We start from the raw sequence: 13,813 nt of genomic DNA on the forward strand, positions 1-13,813 counted from the left end.
AGGAGTCAGGAGTGGCACACAAGCCCAGATGCCAATATTTATCTCCCACTGATTGATGTAGTGATTTTTTTCAGGTAGATTTTGGAACCCAAATCAAGCTAAAAAAATAAAAGGCTTTCTATGGCCCACAATTGGAGAGAGAGAGAGAGATGGCACACCCAGGAGTCAAGACTGGCACACAAGCAGAAAGGCCAATATTAATCTCCCACTGATTTGGTTTTTTTTTTTTTTTTCAGGGAGACTTTAGGAAAAAAAAATAATAGAATAAAATGATTTTTTCAGGAAGAATTTAGAAACCAAATAAAATAAAATGATTTTTTCAGGGAGAATTTAGAAAACAAATAAAACAAAAAAAGGCTTCCTATGGCCCACTGAGTGAGAGATGACGCACACAGGAGTCAGGAGTGGCACACAAGCCCAGAGGCCAATATTTATCTCCCACTGATTGATGTAGTGATTATTTCAGGTAGAATTTAGAACCCAAATCAACCAAAAACATAAATAGGCTTTCTATGGCCCACTATTTGTGAGAGAGATGGCACGCTCAGGACTGGCACACAAGCCCAGAGGCCAATATTAATCTCCCACTTTTTATTTTTTTTCAGGGAAAATTTATAAACCCAATAAAAAAAATAAATAAATAGGCTTTCTATGGCCCACTATCTGAGAGAGAGAGATGGCACGCTTAGGACTGGCACACAAGCCCAAAGGCCAATATTAATCTCCCTTTTTTTTTTCAGGGAGAATTTATAAAACCAAAAAAATAAAAATAAATAGGCTTTCTATGGCCCACTATCTGAGAGAGAGAGATGGCACGCTTAGGACTGGCACACAAGCCCAAAGGCCAATATTAATCTCCCTTTTTTTTTTCAGGGAGAATTTATAAAACCAAAAAAATAAAAATAAATAGGCTTTCTATGGCCCACTATTTGTGAGAGAGATGGCACGCTCAGGACTGGCACACAAGCCCAGAGGCCAATATTAATCTCCCACTTTTTTTTTTTTTGTTCCAGGGAAACTTTATAAACCCAATAGAAAAAAAAAAAATAGGCTTTCTATGGCCCACTATCTGAGAGAGAGAGATGGCACGCTTAGGACTGGCACACAAGCCCAAAGGCCAATATTAATCTCCCTTTTTTTTTTCAGGGAGAATTTATAAAACCAAAAAAAATAAAATAAATAGGCTTTCTATGGCCCACTATTTGTGAGAGAGATGGCACGCTCAGGACTGGCACACAAGCCCAGAGGCCAATATTAATCTCCCACTTTTTTTTTTTTGTTCCAGGGAAAATTTATAAACCCAATAAAAAAAATAATAAATAGGCTTTCTATGGCCCACTATCTGAGAGAGAGAGATGGCACGCTTAGGACTGGCACACAAGCCCAAAGGCCAATATTAATCTCCCACTGATTGATTTATTGATTTTTTCAGGTAGAATTTAGAACCCAAATAAAGCAAAAAAAAAAAAATGGGCTTTCTATGGCCCACTGAGTGAGTGATGATGCACACAGGAGTCAGCAGTGGCACACAAGCCCTGAGGCCAATATTTTTCTCCCACTGATTGATGTAGTGATTTTTTCAGGTAGATTTTAGAACCCAAATCAAGCAAAAAAATAAATAGGCTTTCTATGGCCCACTGAGTGAGAGATGGCACACAAGGGATGGCACTCTAGCAGAAATGTCAATCTTAATCTCCCACAAAAAAAAAAAAACAGGGAGTGTCCAACAATTACTATCTCCCTGCAGTAATCTCAGCCAGGTATGGCAGGCAGCAATAAGGAGTGGACTGATGCACAAATTAAATAAAAAGTGTGGACAAACAAAAAAGATAGCTGTGCAGAAAGGAAGGAACAAGAGGATTTGTGCTTTGAAAAAAGCAGTTGGTTTGCACAGCGGCGTACACACAGCAATGCAGCTATCAGGGAGCCTTCTAGGGCAGCCCAATGAGCTACAGCGCTGAGGGAAAAAAAAAAAAATGTAGCTTCCACTGTCCCTGCACACCGAAGGTGGTGTTGGGCAGTGGAAATCGCTACAGCACAAGCGGTTTGGTGGTTAATGGACCCTGCCTAACGCTATCCCTGCTTCTGACGAAGCGGCAGCAACCTCTCCCTAAGCTCAGATCAGCAGCAGTAACATGGCGGTCGGCGGGAACGCCCCTTTATAGCCCCTGTGACACCGCAGACAGCAAGCCAATCACTGCCATGCCCTTCTCTAAGATGGTGGGGACCAGGACCTATGTCATCACGCTGCCCACACTCTGCGTTTACCTTCATTGGCTGAGAAATGGCGCTTTTCGCGTCATTGAAACGCGACTTTGGCGCGAAAGTCGCGTACCGCATGGCCGACCCCGCACAGGGGTCGGATCGGGTTTCATGAAACCCGACTTTGCCAAAAGTCGGCGACTTTTGAAAATGAACGACCCGTTTCGCTCAACCCTAGCGATAAGCACAAAACGTTTCGGTCAACCCGTGGCCTTGATCACTAAATGCCGTAGCCGCCATGGTGAAGAGTAGATTGGTATATGTACCAATGGCTGTACGTTTAAGCAACCAGCCAGAGCAAATGTTGGATACTTTGGAAGAGTTCAACCAGCAATGTGAGGGAATCAGTGTAACTGTTTGTTTGTGGAGCCAGCCAGAGCCAATGTATAATAAGATAGAAAACCAAACCAGAAAAAACAAGGATCCCTAAAAAATAACTTTTAATCGTAGTAGTTAAAAATAGAAGACTTTATATATCATATATAATAAAAAAGTACACAGTGTACCTAAAGAACCCTATAACGGACTACAATAAATCCTGCCTGTCAGTGGAGGTTGGCACCCTAATTAACGGCGATTGGCGCCCCCACTCCTCGACGGCTCACCCTTTTAAATCCCTAAAAAGGCCTGAATACCAGAAAGCCTAGTGAGCCCTAAAGTACAATCCTATACTGTCAGCTACCTACCAGTGGAGGTTGGCACCCTAATTTTCTGCGGTAGGCGCCCCCACTCCTCGGCGGCTGACCCTAGGGTCCCTCACAGTCCCTATAATAGGGATAGACAGAAGATAATGTCCCACATACACCTCCGATACCCGTGAAAAAACACAAAAAAATGGAAAAATGAAACACAAAAAAATAATAAAAAAGAAAAAAAGAAAAAAAAATTGCTATCACAGTTCTATACAGCAATATATGGTGGGTGTCATATATATGGTAGATGTCACATCTATAATATAACGCTGGGAGCGTCACTCTGTCCGAAGCCTCTATAGACTGCGCAAGCGCAAGCGCCGGCGCAGTCTGGGCCTCACAGAGCGACGCTCCCGGGAGATCGCGGTGTGCGTTCACACTGAACACACACCGCGATCTCCACCGGAGAGTCAGGGACCGCCAAGAGGGAGGGTAAGTATACTCACCTTTCCCGGTTCCAGCGCTGCTTGCGGCTCCGTCTCCCGGCTCCTCTGCTCCCGGCTCCGGAGGGCGCGGACTGCGCAGGCGCCGATTCCTGCTGCCGGAATCGGCGCCTGCGCAGTCCGCGCTTTCCGGCGCCATTTTCTTGAAGACACACTCCGGCTCCACTGCAGGTGTGTCTTCAAGAAAATGGCGCCGGAAAGCGCGGACTGCGCAGGCGCCGATTCCTGCTGCCGGAATCGGCGCCTGCGCAGTCCCCGCTTTCCGGCGCCATTTTCTTGAAGACATACCTGCAGTGGAGCCGGACGATAGGTGAGTATGGTATTTTTTTTTTTTTATATGGCAGCAGCATTCGGGGGCATACACACTGGAGTGGGGGGCATATAATACAATGGTGGCGCAGGATGGGAGCAGCACATGACAGAACGGGCGCAGGATGGCAGCAGCACATGACAGAACGGGCGCAGGATGGCCGCAGCACATGACAGAACGGGCGCAGGATGGCCGCAGCACATGACAGAACGGGCGCAGGATGGCCGCAGCACATGACAGAACGGGCGCAGGATGGCCGCAGCACATGACAGAACGGGCGCAGGATGGCAGCAGCACATGACAGAACGGGCGCAGGATGGCAGCAGCACATGACAGAACGGGCGCAGGATGGCAGCAGCACATGACAGAACGGGCGCAGGATGGCAGCAGCACATGACAGAACGGGCGCAGGATGGCAGCAGCACATGACAGAACGGGCGCTGGATGGCAGCAGCACATGACAGAACGGGCACAGGATGGCAGCAGCACATGACAGAACGGGCGCAGGATGGCAGCAGCACATGACAGAACGGGCGCAGGATGGCAGCAGCACATGTCAGAACGGGCGCAGGATGGCCGCAGCACATGACAGAACGGGCGCAGGATGGCAGCAGCACATGATAGAACGGGCGCAGGATGGCCGCAACACATGACAGAACGGGCGCAGGATGGCAGCAGCACATGACAGAACGGGCGCAGGATGGCCGCAGCACATGACAGAACGGGCGCAGGATGGCAGCAGCACATGACAGAACGGGCGAAGGATGGCAGCAGCACGACAGAACGGGCGAAGGATGGCAGCAGCACATGACAGAATGGGCGCAGGATGGCAGCAGCACATGACAGAACGGGCGCAGGATGGCAGCAGCACATGACAGAACGGGCGCAGGATGGGAGCAGCACATGACAGAACGGGCGCAGGATGGCAGCAGCACATGACAGAACGGGCGCAGGATGGCAGCAGCACATGACAGAACGGGCGCAGGATGGCAGCAGCACATGACAGAACGGGAGCAGGATGGCAGCAGCACATGACAGAACGGGCGCAGGATGGCAGCAGCACATGACAGAACGGGCGCAGGATGGCAGCAGCACATGACAGAACGGGCGCAGGATGGCAGCAGCACATGACAGAACGGGCGCAGGATGGCAGCAGCACATGACAAAACGGGGACGCAGGATGGGAGCAGCAAATGACAGAACGGGCGCAGGATGGGAGCAGCAAATGACAGGATGGGAGCAGCAAATGACAGAATGGAGGCGCAGGATGGGAGCAGCACATGACAGAACGGGGGCGCAGGATGGGAGCAGCACATGACAGGATGGGGGCGCAGGATGGAGCAGCACATACCAGGATGGAGACCATATACCAATATAAATGCTCGCCACCCGGGCGTAGAACGGGTTCAATAGCTAGTAACAATATATACCACCACAATAAATACCCTTACAGATAACTGGGTATAGCGGAGTGTAAAGATGTATCTTGTCCAAATTGGATCAATCTGACCAGCAAAAAATGCAAAAATAGACAGAATATGTGAGATGACAAAAAATGTGTATTAGTCACACTACTCCCAAATCATCATAATATTCAGCAAAAAATAAATGCTCAATGCCACCAGATAGTCTTTCAGCAAAAACACTGGATCCGCATCAATGTGTAATATTTTTATACCAGTAACAAGGCAGCATGTCATTTATCATGATAGGACAGATATTCCTAAAAACATGGATCCACCAGGTAATAAATGGAAAACCATAGTAGGCAAGTAGTTTTAGCATGTATATACACCTCTTTTACAATCCTCAGGGTACTTGAACACAATCGTTCTTACCACATAGACAGTATGCATAAAGATATGTAACCGCTATACTCATCTATTTGTTGAGGTGTATTATGCCCTTTCCAATTAGGCCCAGAAGTCCATGTGGGAAAATGGATGTCATCCTGACCATAGTCTGTCAATACGTCCCCAGGTAATGCCCGACGCGTTTCCCCCCCATTTGGGGATGACAGGGGTTCATCAGGGGTTAGGCAGCTACACAAAAATTGCAAGAGCTGTAGAGGTTGATTACCTGTACTTTTTTATTATATATGATATATAAAGTCTTCTATTTTTAACTACTACGATTAAAAGTTATTTTTTAGGGATCCTTGTTTTTTCTGGTTTGATTTTCTATTGCTCTAGGGTTCCAAATTATTCAGTTGTTTGGTTTTCTTTATAATAAGATAGACCAGCGGTGTGAGGGAATCAGTGCAGATCCATCCTCTGACTTCCGTGGATAAGGTGGCCAGGACCAGCGTTGGTGGGCAAGTGGGATGAGCAGACACTAACAGTGTCAATGCTACCCTATGCATTCATATGGGGTACCAGCATACTCAGGACAAACTGCGCAACAATTACTGGGGTCCAATTTCTCCTGTTACCCTTGTGAAAATAAAAAAATTGCTTGCTAAAACATCATTTTTGAGGAAAGAAAAATGATTTTTTATTTTCACGGCTCTGCGTTGTAAACATCTGTGAAGCACTTGGGGGTTCAAAGTGCTCACCACATATCTATATAATTTCCTTGGGGGGTCTAGTTTCCAAAATAGGGTCACTTGTGGGGGGTTTCTACTGTTTAGGCACACCAGGGGCTCTGCAAACACAACGTGACGGTCGCAGACCATTCCATCAAAGTCTACATTTCAAAAGTCACTACTTCCCTTCTGGGAGCCCTGATGTGTGCCCAAACAGTATTTTAACCCCACACATGGGGTATCAGCGTACTCAGGGGAAACTGGACAACAACATTTGGGGTCCAATTTCTCCTGTAACCCTTGGGAAAATAAAAAATTCTGGGCTAAAAAATTATTTTTGAGGAAAGAAAACGTATTTATTATTTTCACGGCTCTGCGTTATAAACTTCTGTGAAACACTTGGGGGTTCAAAGTGCTCACCACATATCTAGATAAGTTCCTTTTGGGGTCTAGTTTCCAAAATGGGGTCACTTGTGGGGGGGTTTCTACTGTTTAGCCACATCAGGGGCTCTGCAAACGCAACGTGACGCCCGCAGAGCTTTCCATCAAAGTCTGCATTTCAAAACGTCACTACTTCACTTCCGAGCCCCGGCATGTGCCCAAACAGTAGTTTACCCCCACATATGGGGTATCAGCGTACTCTGGAGAAACTGGACAACAACTTTTGGGGTCAAATTTCTCCTGTTACCCATGGGAAAATAAAAAAAATGTGGGCTAAAAAATCATTTTTGAGAAAATAATTTTTTTTTTCACTGCTCTGCGTTATAAACTTCTGTGAAGCAGTTGGGGGTTCAAAGTGCTCACCACACATCTAGATTAGTTCCTTTGGGGGTCTATTTTCCAAAATGGGGTCATATGTGGGTTCCTAAAAGATCATTTTTGTGACTAAAAAGTTAAATGTTCATTTTTTCCTTCCATGTTGCTTCTGCTGCTGTGAAGCCCCTGAAGGGTTAATAAACTTCTTGAATGTGGTTTTGAGCACCTTGAGGGGTGCAGTTTTTAGAAAGGTGTCAATTTGGGTAGTTTCAGCCATATAGACCCCTCAAACTGACTTCAAATGTGAGGTGGTCCCTAAAAAAATGGTTTTGTAAATTTCGTTGTAAAAATGAGAAATCGCTGGTCAAATTTTAACCCTTATAACTTCCTAGCAAATTCAAATTTTGTTTCCAAAATTGTGCTGATGTAAAGTATACATGTGGGAAATGTTATTTATTAACTATTTTTTGTCACATAACTCTCTGGTTTAACAGAATAAAAATTCAAAATGTGAAAATTGCGAAATTTTCAAAATTTTTGCCAAATTTCCGTTTTTATCACAAATAAACGCAGAATTTATTGACCTAAATTTACCACTAACATGAAGCCCAATATGTCATGAAAAAACAATCTCAGAACCGCTAGGATCCGTTGAAGCGTTCCTGAGTTATTACCTCATAAAGGGACACTGGTCAGAATTGCAAAAAACGGCCAGGTCATTAAGGTCAAAATAGGCTGGGTCATGAAGGGGTTAAAGACCTTTTCCTTTTACACAGATGTACCAGGGCCACGGACCGGATCAGCCACCGTGACATCTCCTTGATCTCCGAAGGACCCGGTTCTGAGCACCCCGCTGCCCTGACGGGGCGATCCACATGTCCTCAATATATTTGTTAGAATAAAGATAAAGTGGAGAAACCTATTAAATACTAATAGCCGTCAATTTTCTCGCCAATCCTGATGAGATGAGGTTGAGAGGTGAAATCAGAATCTCCTGATTCATTAACAGGTGAATCCCTCTCAATGAATCAGGAGCATCTGACAAGTGGCATGTGTCATCAATCATGTGCCTCACAACGAGTCTTATAGAAGATTTCTGGTGTAAGATACATCACAGATCGTCATCAAGTAAATGAGCTGTGGCTTCATGCGCATGTTATGCCTTGTCCCACCTCAAATCTGCCCATTTTGTTAAAGCTCAAAGACACTGTGATGAAAATGCAAAAAGTTGCACATCATGTCATGACTAAGGGAGCTTAGTCTCCAGAAACGCGTTGAGATTCACACCCATATGGTGTTAGGGGTCGAGTTCCCGCTTCTGCACTGGGGGAATCTCGAGCCACTTCCGCTGCGGTCTCCCATTCTTGTCCAGCCGCAGTGGAGCCTGCTCAGCAAGGACGTCGGTCCCAGCGTCTTGCTCATTCTCACTCTGTTCAGAGAGTTAGTGCTGCTTCTCCAGTCTCTGCCATTAAAGTCAGTACTGGTCAGCAACGAGCGGACTTCTCTGGGACTAAGTCCTTGTCTGCATGTACTGAGCATGCCCAGCGTAAGGTCTCCCGTTGGAGATCGAGGGTCATGTGTTCAGGCTCTGCAGCACATTCCATTGGTCCTCTTGGCAGGTCCTAGAAGGGCAAAAGTGCTGTGGCCACTTCCTGTGCTGCTCCTATATAAACTGCGCATGACCGCACGGCCATGCGCTAGTATTGTCTAACAATTGTTGATGTGTGTATGTTGTGAGTGCAAGTCGTCCTTTGAAATCCCTTCCCTATTGAATGTCTGTTCGCGGAAGGTGTATGGCTGCTACCTAGCGCCCGACTTAGCCTACAGCACTAGACACACATCTCAGCGTCCTGTAGCTGTGCCTGCCAGTACGGCGCCGTGCGCATGCTTTGCGCTTTCCATACCCGAGTCTGGGTGGTTAGTGGCGTCCGTTAGTGCGGCATCGCTCGCACTCTTGTGCACTTACTTCTTAAAGTTCTCTACACACCCAGTTGCGGTGTTACGCCAGCAAGGGTCTAATCGGGCTCCAATCCCTTCTGGGGTTAAGTCCGCTGACCACTTGCTCGCGCACTAGTGCGGTACTGCGGTCCTGTGGATTAACAGGATCGCTTTCTTCACGCTGGGTGAGGTTTAACCCACGCGTGTATCCTTTAGTGTACCGCCATATTGTCCGTCTTGCTAGCTGCAGGGTCTTTTACCTGCACGGTGGACCTCGGACTGCGAACGCACCTAGTTTCGTACCATCTATACATGGTGCGTTCCGCCAGTCCTTAACAGAATACTAGCGCCAAGGTCTGGCTAGTATGGCGGACATTCAGCAATCCTTGCGGTATATCCAGCAGTTGGAGGGTAGGTTGAAGGTTCTCGAGAACTCAACCTCAGCTGTGGATGTTACCGCAGTTGCTGTAAAGGCTGCTGGCGTGGCGGCAGCAACCTTGTCCACTGCCACCCCTGTTCCGACATTATCCCGCCTCCCGTTGCCAGAAAAATTTTCTGGAGATTGCAAAACTTGTAGGGGATTCGTGAGTCAGTGCTCTATCCACCTCGAGCTCCTGGCTGCACGTTTTCCTACAGAGCGGGCTAAGGTGGGATTTATTGTCTCGCTGTTGTCGGACAGGGCGTTGGAGTGGGCTACGCCGCTGTGGGAGCGTGATGATCATGTGGTGCAGAGTGCTCCGTTGTTTCTGGGCACGCTGAAAAAGGTCTTTCTAGGACCTCAACTCACCCATGATACAGCGCTCCAACTACTGGCATTAACTCAGGGTGAGTCCTTGGTCAGCCATTTTTCCGTCCGATTCCGTACGTTAGCTTCCGAGCTGGAGTGGTCGGATAAAGCCCTTATCCCCATATTCTGGAGGGGCCTGGCTGACCATGTTAAGGACGCTCTGGCCACTAGGGAGATTCCTGCCACACTGGAGGAGTTAATATCTATTTCTACTCGTATAGACCTCCGTTTTAACGAGCGGAGGTTGGAACGAGCCCAGTGTAGGCAGAGGTTTCGGCTGGCTCCTACCTTCGCCAAACCTTTGAAATCTCCAGTCCAGACATCTGAGTCACATGAGACCTTGGAGGTGACACGAGCGGGATCCAAGTCTCAGTCCGCTCGTGCACATAAGGTTCGTCATGTTCGCCAGCAGTCAGGACGTCTTGCCTCCAAGAGTCCTCAGCGGTCGGGGAAACGTCCGCGTCTAGTGGCAGTTGGAGGAGGTACACTAGACACGGCGACGTTTGCCTCAAAGTTGTCCTTCAAGGGGACAATTACCATAGGCCCATCCACTCTCACGGTCGAGCTATGCTTGGACTCTGGGGCAGAGGGTAACTTTATGTCCTCCGCCTTTGCCCAGCGTCACGCAATACCTTTGGTGATGCTCGCCCAGCCAGTGACCGTTCGAGTGGTAAATGGGTCAACACTACCTTCACAGATTACCCACCAAACCATTCCCTTCACCCTATCTGTGTCTCCATCACATCAGGAGATAATCTCCCTATTAGTCATTCCTGAGGGAATTGATGAGGTCCTGTTGGGGATGCCATGGCTTCGCTACCATTCTCCTCATATTGAGTGGTCCTCTGGGAGAATTTTGGGATGGAGTAAATCCTGTGAGGGTAGATGTCAGAGGGAGTGCGTTCAGGTTGCTTCTACACAGGTACCCGCAGATCTTTCCTCTCTCCCCAAGCACTATTGGTCCCATGCAGACGTGTTCTCCAAAAGAGCTGCGGAGACCCTTCCGCCTCACCGCCCCTATGACTGTCCTATTGACCTCTTGCCTGGTGCTGAGCCTCCCCGGGGTCGAGTCTACCCGTTATCTCTCCCGGAGACGGAGGCAATGTCCCAGTATATTCAGGAGAATCTGGCAAGAGGATTCATTAGGAAGTCAGTGTCACCGGCAGGGGCTGGGTTCTTCTTCGTACAGAAGAAGACTGGAGACTTACGTCCATGCATAGACTACAGGGGTCTTAACGCAATTACCGTTAAGAACAAGTACCCATTACCCCTGATATCTGAGCTCTTTGATAGGCTACGGGGAGCAAAGGTATTTACAAAGTTAGATCTGCGGGGTGCTTACAACCTGATTCGCATCCGTGAGGGGGATGAATGGAAGACGGCTTTTAACACCAGGGATGGGCACTATGAATATCTAGTGATGCCCTTTGGGCTCTGTAATGCCCCAGCCGTTTTCCAAGACTTTGTGAACGACATCTTTCGGGATATGCTCACCACCTCGGTCGTAGTCTATCTGGATGACATTCTCATCTACTCTCCAGATATAGACTCCCATCGGAGAGATGTTCGCAAAGTCTTCGACCTCTTACGGGCAAACTCCCTCTACGCTAAGTTGGAGAAGTGTGTGTTTGAGCAGGAGTCCTTGCCTTTCCTTGGATATATCATTTCTGCCCAGGGTTTGGCTATGGATCCTGCCAAGCTACAGGCTGTAATGGACTGGCAGGAACCCCATTCACTTAAAGCGGTGCAGCGCTTTATGGGGTTCATTAATTATTATCGCCAGTTCATTCCACACTTCTCAACTTTGGTAGCTCCCTTGGTCGCCCTCACCAAGAAGGGAGCAAATCCCAAGTTGTGGTCAGAGGAGGTCTCCAAGGCCTTTCTCTCGATTAAGTCACACTTCGCTAGCGCTCCCATCCTACATCGCCCCGATGTAGATAAACCATTCGTCTTGGAGGTGGATGCCTCATCCGTTGGTGCTGGAGCAGTCCTTTTCCAAAAGGATGCTCAAGGTCGGAAGCATCCTTGCTTCTTCTTCTCCAAGACCTTCACACCAGCGGAGAGGAATTATTCCATCGGGGACAGGGAGTTGCTAGCTATGAAGTTGGCTTTTTCAGAGTGGAGACACCTCTTGGAGGGAGCTCGCTTTCCCTTCCAAGTCTTCACTGACCACAAGAACTTGGTGTATTTACAGACGGCCCAGCGGCTGAATTCTCGCCAGGCTAGATGGTCCCTGTTCTTCTCCCGGTTCCATTTTACTCTCCATTTTCTCTCCGGGGAGAAGAACGTTCGTGCCGACGCTCTCTCCCGCTCCGTAGTGTCATCTGAGGAGGAGGAGGAGGAGCCTCGGCTTATTGTCCCTTCTGAGAGCCTGAGAACTGTAGCTCCGGTTTCGCTAGAGTCTGTGCCCCCGGGCAAGACTTTCGTGCCAGCTAACTTGCGACCGGAGGTTCTCTCTTGGGCTCACTCCTCCAGAGTGGGGGGGCATTTTGGGACAAAGAGGACATCAGAGCTTTTGGCGAGAACATACTGGTGGCCGCATATGGCCCGAGATGTCAGGGACTACATTCAGGCGTGCGTTTCTTGCGCCCAGAATCGGTCTCCTCGGCAACGGCCTGCTGGGTTGCTTTACCCTCTACCGGTGGCAGACAGGCCCTGGGAGATGGTCGGAATGGACTTTGTGGTGGGTCTACCCAAGTCGCGTGGCTGCTCCATTATTTGGGTTGTCACTGACCATTTCTCTAAGATGGTGCATTTGGTGCCGCTTCCTCGGTTACCCTCAGCACGGGCCTTGGCGGTGTTGTTCGTTAAACACGTTTTCCGTTTGCATGGTATGCCTGATAAAATTGTCAGCGATCGGGGTCCCCAGTTCGCATCTCGGTTTTGGAGAGAGCTCTGCCGTTTACTCAGCATAGAGTTAAACCTCTCCTCTGCTTACCATCCCGAGACGAATGGGTTGGTGGAGAGAACCAACCAGACTCTGGTGACATATTTGCGACATTTCGTCTCTGCTAGGCAGGATGACTGGGCATCTTTGCTACCTTGGGCGGAATTTGCCCTGAACAACGCCGTAGCCGATTCCACTGGTCAAACTCCTTTTCTCCTTAATTACGGCCAGCATCCGCGTGTCCCTGTGCCCATGCCCGTGTCCTCCACCGATTCTAGGGTGGCAGACTGGGCGGTGGAGGCACGTGACATCTGGGACCGCACACAGGATGCTATCCGGGCCTCCAAGGAGAGAATGAGGGTTTCGGCTGATACACACCGGCGCCCCGCTCCGGTCTTTGCTCCCGGCGACTTAGTGTGGCTCTCTGCCCGTAACATCAGGCTGCGAGTTGAGTCCACTAAGTTTGCTCCTCGCTACATTGGCCCGTTTAAAGTTCTGGAACAGGTCAACCCTGTGGTTTACCGTTTGGCCATTCCTCCACGCCTTGGTATCACCGATACCTTTCACGTTTCCCTCTTAAAGCCCGTTCGTTTGTCTCGGTTTTCTGAGTCATCTGCTGGGACATCGGGTTCATCCACGGATGAATTTGAGGTGAATGCTATTGTGGGAAGCAAGGTGGTACGTGGCAAAAAATTTTTTTTGGTGGATTGGAAGGGTCATGGTCCAGAGGATAGAACCTGGGAGCCTGTGGAGCACATTCGGGCTCCGCAGCTCATTGCTGCCTTTGAACGTAGCGAGGCCCAAGGAGGGGGGGGCCCTAGGAGGGGGGGTAATGTTAGGGGTCGAGTTCCCGCTTCTGCACTGGGGGAATCTCGAGCCACTTCCGCTGCGGTCTCCCATTCTTGTCCAGCCGCAGTGGAGCCTGCTCAGCAAGGACGTCGGTCCCAGCGTCTTGCTCATTCTCACTCTGTTCAGAGAGTTAGTGCTGCTTCTCCAGTCTCTGCCATTAAAGTCAGTACTGGTCAGCAACGAGCGGACTTCTCTGGGACTAAGTCCTTGTCTGCATGTACTGAGCATGCCCAGCGTAAGGTCTCCCGTTGGAGATCGAGGGTCATGTGTTCAGGCTCTGCAGCACATTCCATTGGTCCTCTTGGCAGGTCCTAGAAGGGCAAAAGTGCTGTGGCCACTTCCTGTGCTGCTCCTATATAAACTGC

Source organism: Ranitomeya imitator, chromosome 2 (genome assembly GCF_032444005.1).
Source record: "Ranitomeya imitator isolate aRanImi1 chromosome 2, aRanImi1.pri, whole genome shotgun sequence".
NCBI lineage: Eukaryota > Metazoa > Chordata > Amphibia > Anura > Dendrobatidae > Ranitomeya > Ranitomeya imitator.